The 13975-nt window shown below is 48.1% G+C and overlaps 1 pseudogene; it reads right to left on the reverse strand.

The window, feature by feature from the left end:
* Positions 1–8770: 8770 nt before the first annotated feature.
* On the reverse strand, positions 8771–8945 carry LOC133106331 (U2 spliceosomal RNA; annotated as a pseudogene).
* Between the last annotated feature and the right edge of the window lie 5030 nt (positions 8946–13975).

Genomic DNA, 13975 nt, shown 5'->3' on the forward strand with positions numbered 1-13975 from the left:
GGCTAATTGTCAGGAGATAGATGGGTTGGTTCACGTAGAGACTAATGTTTGAAATTTTCTGACATTAACCGTGAGCCACAGTGATGAGTTTTTTAGCAATTTGATATTCAGACATGCGCTGTGTTCCTCCTTGCAAACTCAAAAGCCATGTTTCCGCCCAGTTTGTACTGCTTTTAATACTAAGTCATGAAAATTGCACAATCTTTTTGTGTTGAAGCACGTTTTCCTACAAAATGAAATCTCAGATAATGAGTTTGATGTGTAGTTTCTGCAGGCTAGTGGCTGTCATGTTGGCCAAGAACTACAAAAGTCCTCGGTTTGAAATGAAGCAGAAACAGCTTTTTCCACTGTAAACACTGCCAAAGCACATTGCGATGAACAAGGATTTGTGGGTGTGGGTGACGTCAATTTATGGATTAACAAGATGGTTCTTCGGGCATAATGTCCTCAGGCTAATTGTCAGGAGATAGATGGGTTGGTTCACGTAGAGACTAATGCTTGAAATTTTCTGACATTAACCGTGAGCCACAGTGATGAGTTTTTTAGCAATTTGATATTCAGACATGTGCTGAGTTCCACGTTGCAATCCCAAAAGCCAAGTATCTGCTTGTGAGGCTAACGCGATAAACACTACACAACCGAAACCGCATGCCAGCAAGGTTTCATACGAATTGCTTTTAATACTAAGTTATGAAAATTGCAACAAAAAAAAATTGTGTTGAAGCACGTTTCCCTGCAAGCTAGTGGCTATCATGTTTGCCAAGAACGCTAAAGGTTCTCGGTTCAAAACCGAGCAGAAACAGCTTTCACATTGGCCAAGCACACTTGAGATAACTAAGGATTCATGGGTCAAGTGATCTTTTGGATTAACAACGTAGCTCTTCTGGCATAAATTACTCGGGCTAATTGTCAGGAGATAGGTTCAAGTACAGATCGATGTTTGAACTTTTCTGATATCGACGTTGAGCCACAGAGAGAAGTTTTACGCAATTGATATTCCAGACATGGACTGTGTTGCTTGGTGCAGTCCCAAATTCAATGTTTCTGCTTGGCTTTAAACTGGGGACCTTTTGCGTGAGAAGCTCACGTTATAAACACGACACAACCGAAACCGCATGGCAGCAAAATATATTAATTGCTTTGAATGCTCAGTCATGAAAATTGCACAATTTCTTTGTGTTGAAGCATGTTTTCCTGCCAAAATAACTCCGGTATTGAGCTTGATGTGACGTTTCTGCAGTGTAGTGGCTATCATGTTTGTCAAGAACGCTAAAGGTTCTTGGTTCAAAACCGAGCAGAAACAGCTTTTTTCCGCTGTTAGCACTGCCAAAGCACATTGCGATGAACAAGGATTTGTGGGTGTGGGTGACGTCAATTTATGGATTAACAAGATGGTTCTTCGGGCATAATGTACTCAGGCTAATTGTCAGGAGATAGATGGGTTGGTTCACGTAGAGACTAATGTTTGAAATTTTCTGACATTAACCGTGAGCCACAGTGATGAGTTTTTTTAGCAATTTGATATCCAGACATGTGCTGAGTTCCACGTTGCAATCCCAAAAGCCAAGAATCTGCTTGTGAGGCTAACGCGATAAACACTACACAACCGAAACCGCATGCCAGCAAGGTTTCATACGAATTGCTTTTAATACTAAGTTATGAAAATTGCAAGCACAAAAAAATTGTGTTGAAGCACGTTTCCCTGCAAGCTAGTGGCTATCATGTTTGCCAAGAACGCTAAAGGTTCTCGGTTCAAAACCGAGCAGAAACAGCTTTCACATTGGTCAAGCACACTTGAGATAACTAAGGATTCATGGGTCAAGTGATCTTTTGGATTAACAACGTAGCTCTTCTGGCATAAATTACTCGGGCTAATTGTCAGGAGATAGGTTCAAGTACAGATCGATGTTTGAACTTTTCTGATATCGACGTTGAGCCACAGAGAGAAGTTTTACGCAATTGATATTCTAGACATGGACTGTGTTGCTTGGTGCAGTCCCAAATTCCATGTTTCTGCTTGGCTTTAAACTGGGGACCTTTTGCGTGAGAAGCTCACGTTATAAGCACGACAGCATTCAAAGTAATTCATATAAGTCATGAAAATTGCACAATCTTTTTGTGTTGAAGCACGTTTTCCTGCCAAAATAACTCCGGTATTGAGCTTGATGTGAAGTTTTTGCAGTGTAGTGGCTATCATGTTTGCCAAGAACGCCTTGGTTTGAGACAGAGCAGAAACAGCTTTTTCACTAGAAGCACTGCTTTAGCACACCTGCGATGAACAAGGATTTGTGGGTGTGGGTGACATGAATTTATGGATTTAGAAGATGGTTCTTCTGGCATAATGTTCTCAGGATAATTGTCAGATTCATAGATTTTTTTACATCAACGTTGAGCCACAGAGAGAAATTTTATGCAATTTGATATTCCAGACATGCGCTTTGTTTCTCGTTGCAATCCCAAAAGCCATGTTTCTGCCCAATTTGGGGACCTTTGTCTTTTCAGGCTAATGTAATAAGCACAATACACAAGGAACCATATGCCAGCAAGATATAATAATAATTTATTTTAATGCTTAGTTACAAAAAGTGCCCATTCTTTTTACATGTTTTCCTGCAAAAGGAAATCTCAGATAATGAGCTTGATGTGTAGTTTCTGCAGTGTCGTTGTGGCTCAACGTTGATATCTGAAAGGTTTGAACTTATCTCCAGACAATTAGTCTTTGTACTTCATGCTAGAAGAATTTGTTAATCCATAAATTCATGTCACCCACACCCACAAATCCTGGTTCATCACAAATGTGCTTTGGCAGTTCTTGCTCAACTTTAAACTGAGGACCTTTTGTTTTCTTGGGAAACGTGATAGCCACTCCACTGCAGAAACTACACATCAAACTCAGGATCTGAGATTTCCTTTTGCCGCTGTCAGGGTTTCCCAACTCATTTTCCAGCCAGTACCTTTTTTTGGCTCACGTGTGCAGATTGCTGCCTTGGTTAATTGGTAACCAGGTGCAGTCTAATTACCAAACCAGTTATCCATTATTGGTAGGCAGGGCCTACTCTATTTAAGCCTAATTTTCCCTCCTTTCTGGGTTTGTGTGTTTCATTTTGCTTCAGACACTGAGCCAATGCCCAGCAGCACAGATATTTTAAAAGACATTCAGCATTTCTCTTGTTTTAGGATTAATATTAGGATTTTGTCTGATTATGCCCTGTTCAGGTTCTCTTCCTAAACTGTGTTACTCTGTATTCAGGTGGCTCTATCAATTTTCTCGAATATCCTCTCTTCTTCTAAAGCTCTCCACTTATTCTATAGAAACTGTGTTTGGAAGTGCCTAAGTCTAAATGGACTCTTACCATTTTCCCTTTCTCCTCTTGTGGTTCCCCTAGATTCTATTGGTGGTTATCAAATGTCCTGTGGTTAACTGTGAAGGTTCCCTTTTCGGTTGTGTCTGTTCCTCCATCCCCACTCCCTTATAGCAGGAAAACATGCTTCAACACAAAATCATTGTGCAATTTTCAGAACTTTTAATTAAATGCAACTAATACGATGCCTTGCTGCCATGTGGTTTCAAAAGTATCATGGTTATCGCATTTGCCTCACACGAGACTGGTCCCCAGTTAGAAACTGGGCAGAGACCTGGCTTTTGGGATTGCAATGAGGAACAGTTGCATGTCTGGAGTATCAAATTGCCTCAAACCTATATCTTTATACCTATACTGATGTCATGCCAGAAGAACTCCTTTGTTACTCCATAAATTCACATCACACGCCCACAAATCCTTATTTATCACAAATGTGCTTAGCCAGTGCTTTCAACCCTCTGGGGTCTGAAGGCAAAATGAGAACTAATGACTGCCACACTCTGACATTTGTCAATTTAATCAACTTTATATATCCAAAGTGTGTAATGTAATTATTTTCAGCACAAACTCCGCTACAATCATATGAGAACAGCAAGTAGGACTGAATCATTTCTGGGTTGTAAATTGCTCTAGAATCACACATTCAAACCCTCAGTTTTGAACCCGTCCAGGAATGTTGCAAAAGCCTGCGCTAACCAATTGTAACGATGTTAGGGTTGCTGACATTTGTTCATCTTGGTCTTGGGTCTCGAAGATATTGTAGTAAATCCAATTAGAAATATAAAATATAAGGCTGAGTAAGAATGCAGATGCAATTCACAAATATCCCAAATGTGCCCTTTTAGCTGTCCGCAAAGGGGGACATCACCCTCTTTGCACTTCCACGGAGTGTTCTGTTTCTTCCCAATGTCCATCCTGCACAGCATGTAACTCTTGTGACCATACGACGCCACCTTGTTGACATCCAGAGTCTGTGTGGCTGGAGGCACAGGCACATGATCATACATGGCCTGTTGAGATTCCTTGGGTACCGTCTCTGAGACACCACACAGCTGTGCAGTGAGCTCCTCCAAAAGTGTCATTGCTTCCTGTTCCAGTGATGACAGTTCTTTGTATAGCATGTAAGAATTTGTTGCAGCACTGTCCAAAATAATAAATCCTGTGTGTGTGTCTATATAGCCTACCTACAAACAAAGGTGCCTCTTTACCTTTAAAAATGCAGAGGTATTATTTTGAGATGTAATTGTAAGAATCCTTCATGAATTCAGAACAGAGTGGGAACTTACAAACACGCATTACTGACTATTCAGAAAAACACGGGTTTTAATACAGCACACATTTAACAGTATGATCGTAAGACATGCACTTCCTCTTGCAGTTGGTCTGTTTAGCAAAGTATTTTCTCTCTGCCATTTCCCCAAACGTAGGTAAAGTACATTAATATTGATTGTGCTGCAAGTACAACCAGTTTTAGAATCCTGCCTAAGCCACTACACATCACATACAGTCAAATAATTAATTGATCCCTTGCTGATTTTTGTAGGTTTTCCCACTTACAAAGAATGGATTTGTGTAGAATTTTAATCATAGGTGCATTTTAACATTGAGAGACAGAATATCACAAAATAATCCACAATAACAACATCATACTTTTTATAAATTTATTACCGTATTTTTGCATGAAATAAATATTTGATCCCCTACCAATCAGCAATAATTCTGGCTCCCACAGACCAGTTAGTTTTCCATTAAGAAGCACTCCTAATCTCAACTCATTACCCAAAACACCTGTGTCAACTCGCTACATCGTTATGTAGCTGTATAAAAGACACCTGTCCACACAATCAGATTCCAACGTTTCCACCATGGCCAAGACAAAGCAGCTGTCTAAGGACATCAGGAACAAAATTGTAGACCTGCACAAGGCTGGGATGGGCTACAAGAAAATAACTTCTCACCAAGCTGCTTGTTTAACAACTGTTGGAGCAATTATTAGAAAATGGAAGAAACACAAACTCACCGCCAATCTCCCTCGGTCTGGGGCTCCACGCAAGATCTCGCCTCGTGGGATATCAATGATCATGAGAGAGGTCAGGGATCAGCCCAGTACTACACAGGAGGAGCTTGTTAATGACCTGAAGGCAGTTGGGACCACAGTCATGAAGAGAACCGTCAGTAACACACTACACTGTGAAGGATTAAAATCCTGCTGCGCGCGCAAGGTTCCTCTGCTGAAGAAGGCACATGTACAGGCCCATCTGAAGTTTGCCAAAGAACACCTGGATGATCCAGAGGAGGCTTGGGAGAAGGTGATGTGGTCAGATGAGACCAAAATAGAGCTATTTGGCATCAACTCGACTCGCCGTGTTTGGAGGAAGAGAAATGCTGAGTACAACCCCAAGAACACCATCCCCACTGTGAAGCATGGAGGTGGAAACCTTATGCTTTGGAGGTGTTTCTCAGCTAAGGGGACAGGACGACTTTTGGGCAACAACCTCCTTCCCTCAGTGAGAGCACTGACAATGGGTTGTGGATGGGTCTTCCAACGTGACAATGACCCAAAACATACGGCCAAGGCAACAAAGGAGTGGCTCAAAAAGAAGCATATTAAGGTCCTGGAGTGGCCTAGCCAGTCTCCAGACCTAAATCCCATCAAATCTGTGGAGGGAGCTGAAGCTTTGAGTTGCCAAGCGACAGCCTCGGAACCTTAACCTTAAGGATTTGGAGAGGATCTGCAAAGAGCAAAGACCAAAATCCCTCCCCAAGATCTGTGCAAACCTGATGAAAAACTACAACAAACGTCTGACCTCTGTGCTTGCCAACAAAGGTTTCTCCACCAAGTATTAAGTCCTATTGTTCTATGGATCAAATACTTATTTCATATGAAATTTATAAAATGTATATGTTATTGTGGTTTATTTTGTGATTCTGTCTCTGTTAAAATGTACCTATGATTAAAATTCTACACAGTTCCATTCTTTGTAAGTGGGCAAACCTACAAAATCAGCAAGGGATCAAATAATTATTGCTCCCATTGTATGTATTATTTTGAGATTCAATGGTGAGAGTGTGGTAATTTACAAATGTGCATATTACTTTATATTCAAAGTTGAAGTTGCAGTCCACATGCAGGAAATGCATTTACTCATGAAGTTGTTTCTCAGCTGGTTCCTTTTGCTGTTCAGAATGACACTGCTCTTTGTCACTGTCGATACCTGATGAGTTGTTTTGCTTCTTCCACAAGGCATACAGCACCTGAAGTCCAGTCATTCGTGCCATTTTCAGTAATGAAGAAGTGACTAAGCCTATGCTTCACTGTGTGATTATCAAGCTTTACAGTAGGCGGTCTTGCTCAGGGCATCGCCCCTCCCCTGCCAGAGAATAATCATCACCCCGTGTCAATATGGATGAGATGGGTCAGAATTTGTGCTGAACAAAACTTGCATATGTGTTATGTACAACCCTGAGAACCCAGATGCAGACCAAGGGATATTCCAAAACATAGTTTTACAGTCCAAAGCCAAGAGATCACAAGACAACCAAGCCAAAATGAGATGCAAAAGGAAAGTTGAAAAAGCAATGAGGTCAAAATCCAGGAAATTAAAGGGCAAAGGTACATACGGGGTAGGCAATCAAAGTCGAAAAGGCATTTCATGCCCCATTAAAAGGAAAACATTTTAAAAATAAAGAATAATAAAAATTAAATTAAAATGTTGGAGATGGTGACCTGTTTGGTTGTACTTTGATGGAGGTGGAGCTGGTTTGTTTGGGCAAAGAGGGAGGTTTTTGGGGTTTCCTTGGGGTTGAGTGGAACTGTTCTTTTGGCTTGTTTCATGTGGCACGCTATTGCTGGGTGGGGAGATTCTGGGGTGCTGCTTCAGTTGGATCTTAATCTTTTGCCCCTTTTTGATTTAGCCTTCTGCCAAGGTGTTATGGTGTCTTCAGAATTAGTGGTTGAGGAGTTTGACCCCTCCACCATGATGGGTGTGTCGGAGTCAGGCTCCTCCTTAACGGTGATAATTCAAGATTGAGTGGCTTTGGTGTTGGGTTCCGGAGTTTGTTCTGCAGGGAAGGTGTTGTATTGTGCTCAGTGTTTGAAGGGGTGGGAGTGGGCAAGCTTGCACAGCTTGGGCATGCCGTAATAAGACATTACGCCCCGGTGTCTCCCCAGCGTGATGGTGCTGGGGATGTGACATACCCCCCGACTGCAGAGGGGTCGGGCTTGAGCTAGACCAGCCATTTCCTGGCCCCGGTCCAGACTCTGTCCTCATCCAGGACCCTCCAAGATCTGGATTTAACAATGCCGTACCTGCCTAACCACATCCTGCACAGCTTCATTATAAAACTGCAGTGACCAGTTTGTTTTCCATGTCAGACAGGGGCTCTACCTCAAAGCTGGGGGGAGCTGTCAAGGACTAGCACCACTAAGAGACTTGCACTGTTACAGACACGCAACACAAACACTATTTACATGTCTGCCGGCATCGGTAAAGGTAATGAAATAAACAGCGAGTGCATTTAAAAATGTTTATTGGGGTTTTAAAACTTGATAGGAAAGTTTTTACCTGGGTCCGTTCAATCCTGGGTGCCACTACCAAACAGGAAGTGGAGTGCAACCAGGTGGTATTTCTGGAGGGGGGTTAGTGGAAGCTTCCATCTGTTTGTTTGATTGGTGTAAGGGGGGAATTTGAACAGTACAAGTATGACTGCTTAATTTCCATTTAGTACCCCCTTTGTTGTTGCTCCTCTCTCCAGCCACCTGGTTGGTTGTTTCCTCCCAACAGGCCCTGGGGTACCTGGAGGTCAGAGAGGGCCGCGGTCAGGCCACTGGTACACTCTCCTCGCTCCAGGTACAGCTGTTCCAGGGGGGTCCGTGAACTGTGAGCTTGCACGAAACCAGTCAGGTTAGGAGGAAAAAACCAGGTGGTAAAAGAAGGGGCAAAGGAGCCAGGAAAGGGAGGGAAAAAAGAGAGAGAGAAGGGACACAAAGCTCTAAGAAGCCTCTCAGAAACAGCCAAAAAAACCAACCGGTTGATTCGTGCTGAAGAGAAACCCGAGCGAAATGTGACCTTTCAGCGCACCAGGCGCCTCCGGCCCCCTTCCCAGCCACTCCCACTGACCCGGGGTTGCCACTGCTGCCAGCCGGCCGGACAGACAATCCGAGAGGGAAGGTGGGAAAAGCGAGACAGCGCAATGACAACAAACAGTTACGTCCCGCACACAAAACTACATCATTTTGCTAAAAAACAGAGGCAAGCACACTTACAACAAGGGCACATATTCACCCTATTTACAACACAATTTACATACATACAAAAAAAACAAACAAACAAAAAGGGGGAAGAACAGGGCAACCCACCCACCTAGTAAAGGACAACAAAACACAACCTTTTTTTGCACAAAACTTGGAGAGGCGCACCGTTCCCGAACGCACTGCAATAACGGGTCGATGCTTGAAGCGGACGGAGCAAGCTCCTTCTCCGACTCCCTGTGCCAAAAATCCGTTTAATATATAGTCCCCTGATAGGGGACGTATCAGATATTAAACTGATAAGAACAGATTTTTTTTTTAATTTAAATTATTTTATTGTCCGCTCAGACATCACTTTACATACACACACTTTACAACAAAATCCAAACACAAAACCTCTCTACATCTCTCTTTAACAGAAAAGAAACCCCAAACCCCACCCCTTCCCAACCAAGTCCCAAAGTCCCAAAACCCATTCTTTCCCCCTCCCCCTTCCCAACACATTCCCACCATACAAAACGCATTTCAAACCAAAAAATCTCAGAAAACAGAGACAGCAATACAAACCAAACACGAAAACAAACAAAAACCGCCCTACACACAAAACCCTTCAAAAACCCTAACTCACCCCCTTCCATCGCTCCCATGCGGCGTGGAAACCCCACCTGAGCACCTCCCATCGGAAGCGCCGCTCCACCTCCGCCTCCACCATCCGCACCACCCCCCTCCCTGTCCACCCCGTCTTCACCGCCCCCCTCTCCCCCCGCGCCCCCCACAGCTTCTGCTTCGCCAGGCTCAGCAGCAGCAGTGCCTGAAACCTGGCCCTCCCCTTCTCCCTCCCCAACCCCTCTCCACACAACACTCCCTCCCGTGTCACCCCCCTTACCCTCCTGTACCTCCTCCCCATCCGCTGCCACACCTCCTGGGCAAAGGGACAGCCCCAGAAGACATGGGCCACGGTCTCCTCCTCCCTCCCACAGCCCTCCCTGGGACAGAACCTGTTCTGGGTCAGCCTGTGCCGGTACAGGACGTCCCTCACTGGCAGCCTCCCGTAGGCCACCAGCCAGTTCAGGTCCCTCAGGCGGTTCTCCAGCCCTTTCGGCTGGATCGCCCCCCAGACCTCCCGCCCCACCGGCACTCCTGTCCCCCCCACCGGCCTCAGCCGCTCCTTTAGGGCCTTATACAGGGCCCTGTGGTGCAGCACCAACTCCCTGTCTGCACACTCCTTGTGCCTCTTGGCCCAGCGCCCCACCTGCGCATAATGAGCAGGGGCCACCTGCCCCCTCGGCACCCTGTTGTCCCACCCCCCCAAAAACCGCACACAGGACGAAAACCAAAAACGAACAAAATACTGAAACTTATGACAAACCGGGGAAACCAAGGATACACACAAATTACAAAAAAACAACACATCTAACTTAAGCGGAAAATGTAACACATCCCTCCCTCCCTCCTCCACCGCCATATACATCACCTCTCTCCTTATGTACTCATAACCCCCCCCCCACAAAAACTTGAACACCGCCCGCACCAGCTCCCTCTTAAGCCGCACGGGCAAAGGAAAAACATAAGACACATAAACTAAAAACGGAAATATGTCAGCCTTTACTGCTAACACCCTCCCGGACAGTGTGAGGCGGCGTGTTGACCAGAGGCCTAATTTGGTCTTCACACCCGCCACCCTCCTCTCCCAGTTCCTCACTGCGTCCCGCCTGTCTCCCTCTCCAAACTCCACCCCCAGGACCCTCACTGGCCCTATACTTACCTGCAGCCCACACTGTCCATCCCTTCTACCCTTCCATGCCCCTAAATATTTCATGGTGGACTTTGCCAGGTTAACAGAAGCCCCCGCCCCCCTGGCAAAGTCCCCCACCACCTCCATTGCCCTCCGCACACTCCCGTCCCCCTCCAAAAACAGACAGACATCGTCCGCGTACAGCCCTGCCTTCACGCTCTCACCCCCTGCTCCTGGCATTGGGACCCCTCTTATCCCTCCGTCCCTCCGCACTGCCTCGGCCATCGGCTCGATGTAAAGAACAAAGAGGAGCGGTGACAAGGGGCAACCCTGCCTTACCCCCCCCTTCTGCCCCACCATCTCCCCCAAAAACCCATTGACCCCTATCCTACTCCCTACCCCTTTGTACAGGAGCTGCAGCCACCTCAAAAACCCCACCCCAAAGCCCAAGCGCGCTAACACCCCAAACAAAAACCCATGGCTGACCCTGTCAAATGCCTTCTCCATATCTAAAGAAATAAAAATCAACGGGAGGTTCCTCTCCTCCACCCAACAAAAAACGTCCCTCGTGAGCTGGAGGTTCCATGCTACGGACCTGCCCTCCACCCCACAGGTCTGGTCCTCCCCCACCAGGAATGGCATGGCCAACCTCAGCCGGCCCGCCAGTGCCCGGGCGATGAGCTTATAGTCGACGCCCAGAAGTGTTATCGGGCGCCAGTTGTTTAGATCAAGCTCATCGCCCTTCTTAAAGAGCATGGCCACCACTCCCTCCTTCATCGAAGGGGCGAGCTCCCCCCTCTCATAGATCTCCCGAACTACATCTACAAAATCCAGGCCCACCAGCTCCCAGAATTTAAAATAAAATTCTTTGGGAAGCCCATCCTTCCCCGGGACCTTCCCTCCCTTCATCCCAGAGAGTGCCTTCTCGAGCTCCTCTGAGCTGAAAGGCATCTCCAGGACTGCCCTCACTCCCTCCGGCACCCTCTCCTCCACCAAGCCCAGAAAACGCTCAGAGGCCCTCCTGTCCACCTCTCTTTCCCCGAAAAGGTGCGAGTAGTAGCAGGAGGCCACCTTCAGCATCTCCTGCGTTCCTCTATACACCCTCCCGTCCTCCCCCCTCAGCCCTTCCATCACCCTCTTTGCCCTCATCGCCCTCACCCTCTGAAAGAAATACGAGGAGCAGGTCTCATCCTTCTCGTATTTCTCTCCCTGGCTCTTAAAAGCCAGGGAGCGTGCCTTGTCCTCGTGCAGAGCCTTAAGCTCTGCCTTTAAGGCCTCCCACCTCCCCTCGTCAAACTCCCCCCCGTTGTTCCATCTCTCGTAGAGCCCCTCCAGCTCTCTCTGGAGCCTAAGAGAGTACCTCTGCTCCCTCCTTTTTTTCCCCCGGCAGTACGCGATGACAAAGGCCTTGATTCGGGCCTTCGTCACCTCCCACCATTCCACCGCCGAGCTAAAAAAAGGCTTCAATTTTGCCCACCCTGCGTACGCTTCCCAGAAGCGCACGCAAAAGGCCTCCTCCTTTAAGACCTGGGTGTTCATGCGCCAGCACCCTCTCCCAAATGCTGGCGCATCCCACCCCACTGTCACCACCACCCCGCTGTGGTCCGAAAAATAAAGGGGGATCACCTCGGCCGCCTTCACCCTCTGCCCCCCCGGAACAAAAACAAAATCGAGACGGGACTTGGCCCCCCTGCTGTTCCCCCAGGTAAGCCCTGGGTCCTTTGGCCACACCTCCCTAAACCCATCTTTCAGGGAGAACCTCCCCAACACACCTTTCAGGTGTGCCACCGACCAATCCGGTGATTCAAACGAAACATTAAAATCCCCCCCCATCACTACAAACCTGTTTGTGGCAAACACCTGTTCCAACGACAGAAAGAACTCCTTTCTCCTTTGCACATGGGCTGGAGCATAGACATTCACCAACCTCAATTTTATGCCCCTCCAGTCCCCGTCCACCACAAGAACCCGCCCCTGCACCCACGAGGACACGTTCACAATTTTTATCTCCCTCCCTCTAACCAAAATTCCCACCCCCGAGGAATGGGCCCCACCCACACTCCAAAAAGAAAACCCCTTCTTCCATTCCAAAGTAAATTTCTGAGAGTCCTCACTGGACCTCAGATGCACCTCCTGCAAAAAACAAACTAAAAATCTCTGCCCCGACAGGAAGTGAAAAACCCCCCTCCTCTTTCCTTCATTCACCAAACCCCTCACGTTACAGGTTAGTACTGTAAGACACTCTGCCATACATACAGAAAACAAAGAAAAACCCACCGCCTTCACAGGCCAAACCCCCCCTCCCTCCCTCCCCCTCCCTCCTCGCAATCTAAAAAAGGTACCTCGTTCGGGGCCCTCTGTCGGACCGGCCCCTCGTCGTACCCACACTCGGACAGGGGGGAAGCCATGTCCCACACCAGGCTCTCACTGCTCGACACGTCAGTGGAGTCCCCAGAGTCCAGGTGTAATCCCCCCCTGACCACGCCGAGCCTGACCTTCTTCTTTTTCTTCTTCTCCATCCCAGGAGATCCGCTCTCCCCGCTGGTGCTCTCCACTGCCAGCTCCTCTGTGGCCTCCGCCCACGTGAGGGTGCGGCTGCGCTTCACCCCTCCCTCCAGGCCTCCTTCCTCAGCCCCAGCTGCCCCTGACACAAGGGCTCCCTCTAGGGGTGCCTTTCCTGCAGCCTCCGCTTGGCCCACCACCTCTGCTCCGCCCGGGGCCGGCACTGCTCTGCCTGCCTTCGCCTCTCCCCTCCTGCCCCGAGGACATGGGGTGGGGGGCACCTCTCCCGATGACGGCACCTCTGAAGCCGAGGCCTCCCGCTCCGACTCCTCCACCACCTCCTCGACCGCCTTCTCCGCCACAGGAGCTGCCTCCAACACCAGCTCTGTATCCTCTCTCTGCTCTTCCCCTACTGCCTTGCTTCCCTGTCCCTGGGCTTCGCCCTCCTCTCCTCCAGGGGGCGCTGCATCAGCAGGAGCAGCACTGCCCTGCTCCCGTCCCCGCTGCGCTTCCTCCTCCCCTCCACCAGGGGGAGCTGGCTGTCCTCCGTCTGCCTCGGCGTAAGTGCGCCTCCGGGCGGGGCAGTCCCGGATCAGGTGTTCCAGACTCCCGCACAGATGGCACTTCCTTCCTCTGGGGCACTCGCGTGCCGCATGGCCTTCCTCCCCACACGCCAAACAAACGAAGGAACTGCAGTCCTTGGACATGTGGCCGTATTTGAGGCATCTCCTGCAGTATGTGGGCAGTCCTGGATAGGTAAGGAAGCCCTTATCCGGCCCGATGGAAAAAACTGCAGGCAGATGCCTCACACCTCCCACCGCCTCCTCTTCAGGCCTGAGCCTCACCAGGTACTGCCTCTTCCCATTCCACACACCGAAGTAGTTCTTCACCCTCACCTCGGGCCTCAACACTGTACAATACCTCCCCAAGAAAACCTCCACCTCTCTCGCCGTAACAAAGGGGTTGTAGGTAAGTAGGGTAACCAGCTTCACATTGTTTGAGAACAGCGGCTCCATAATTATCCCCTTCAAGACCTCTGCCTCCTTCCTCTCCTTGTAGGCCTCGAAAACCTCCAAGCACAGGCCCTCACTCTCCAGCGTCACGTCAAAAAGTCCCCTACTTGGG

This window comes from Conger conger, chromosome 12, assembly GCF_963514075.1.
Source record: "Conger conger chromosome 12, fConCon1.1, whole genome shotgun sequence".
Lineage (NCBI taxonomy): Eukaryota > Metazoa > Chordata > Actinopteri > Anguilliformes > Congridae > Conger > Conger conger.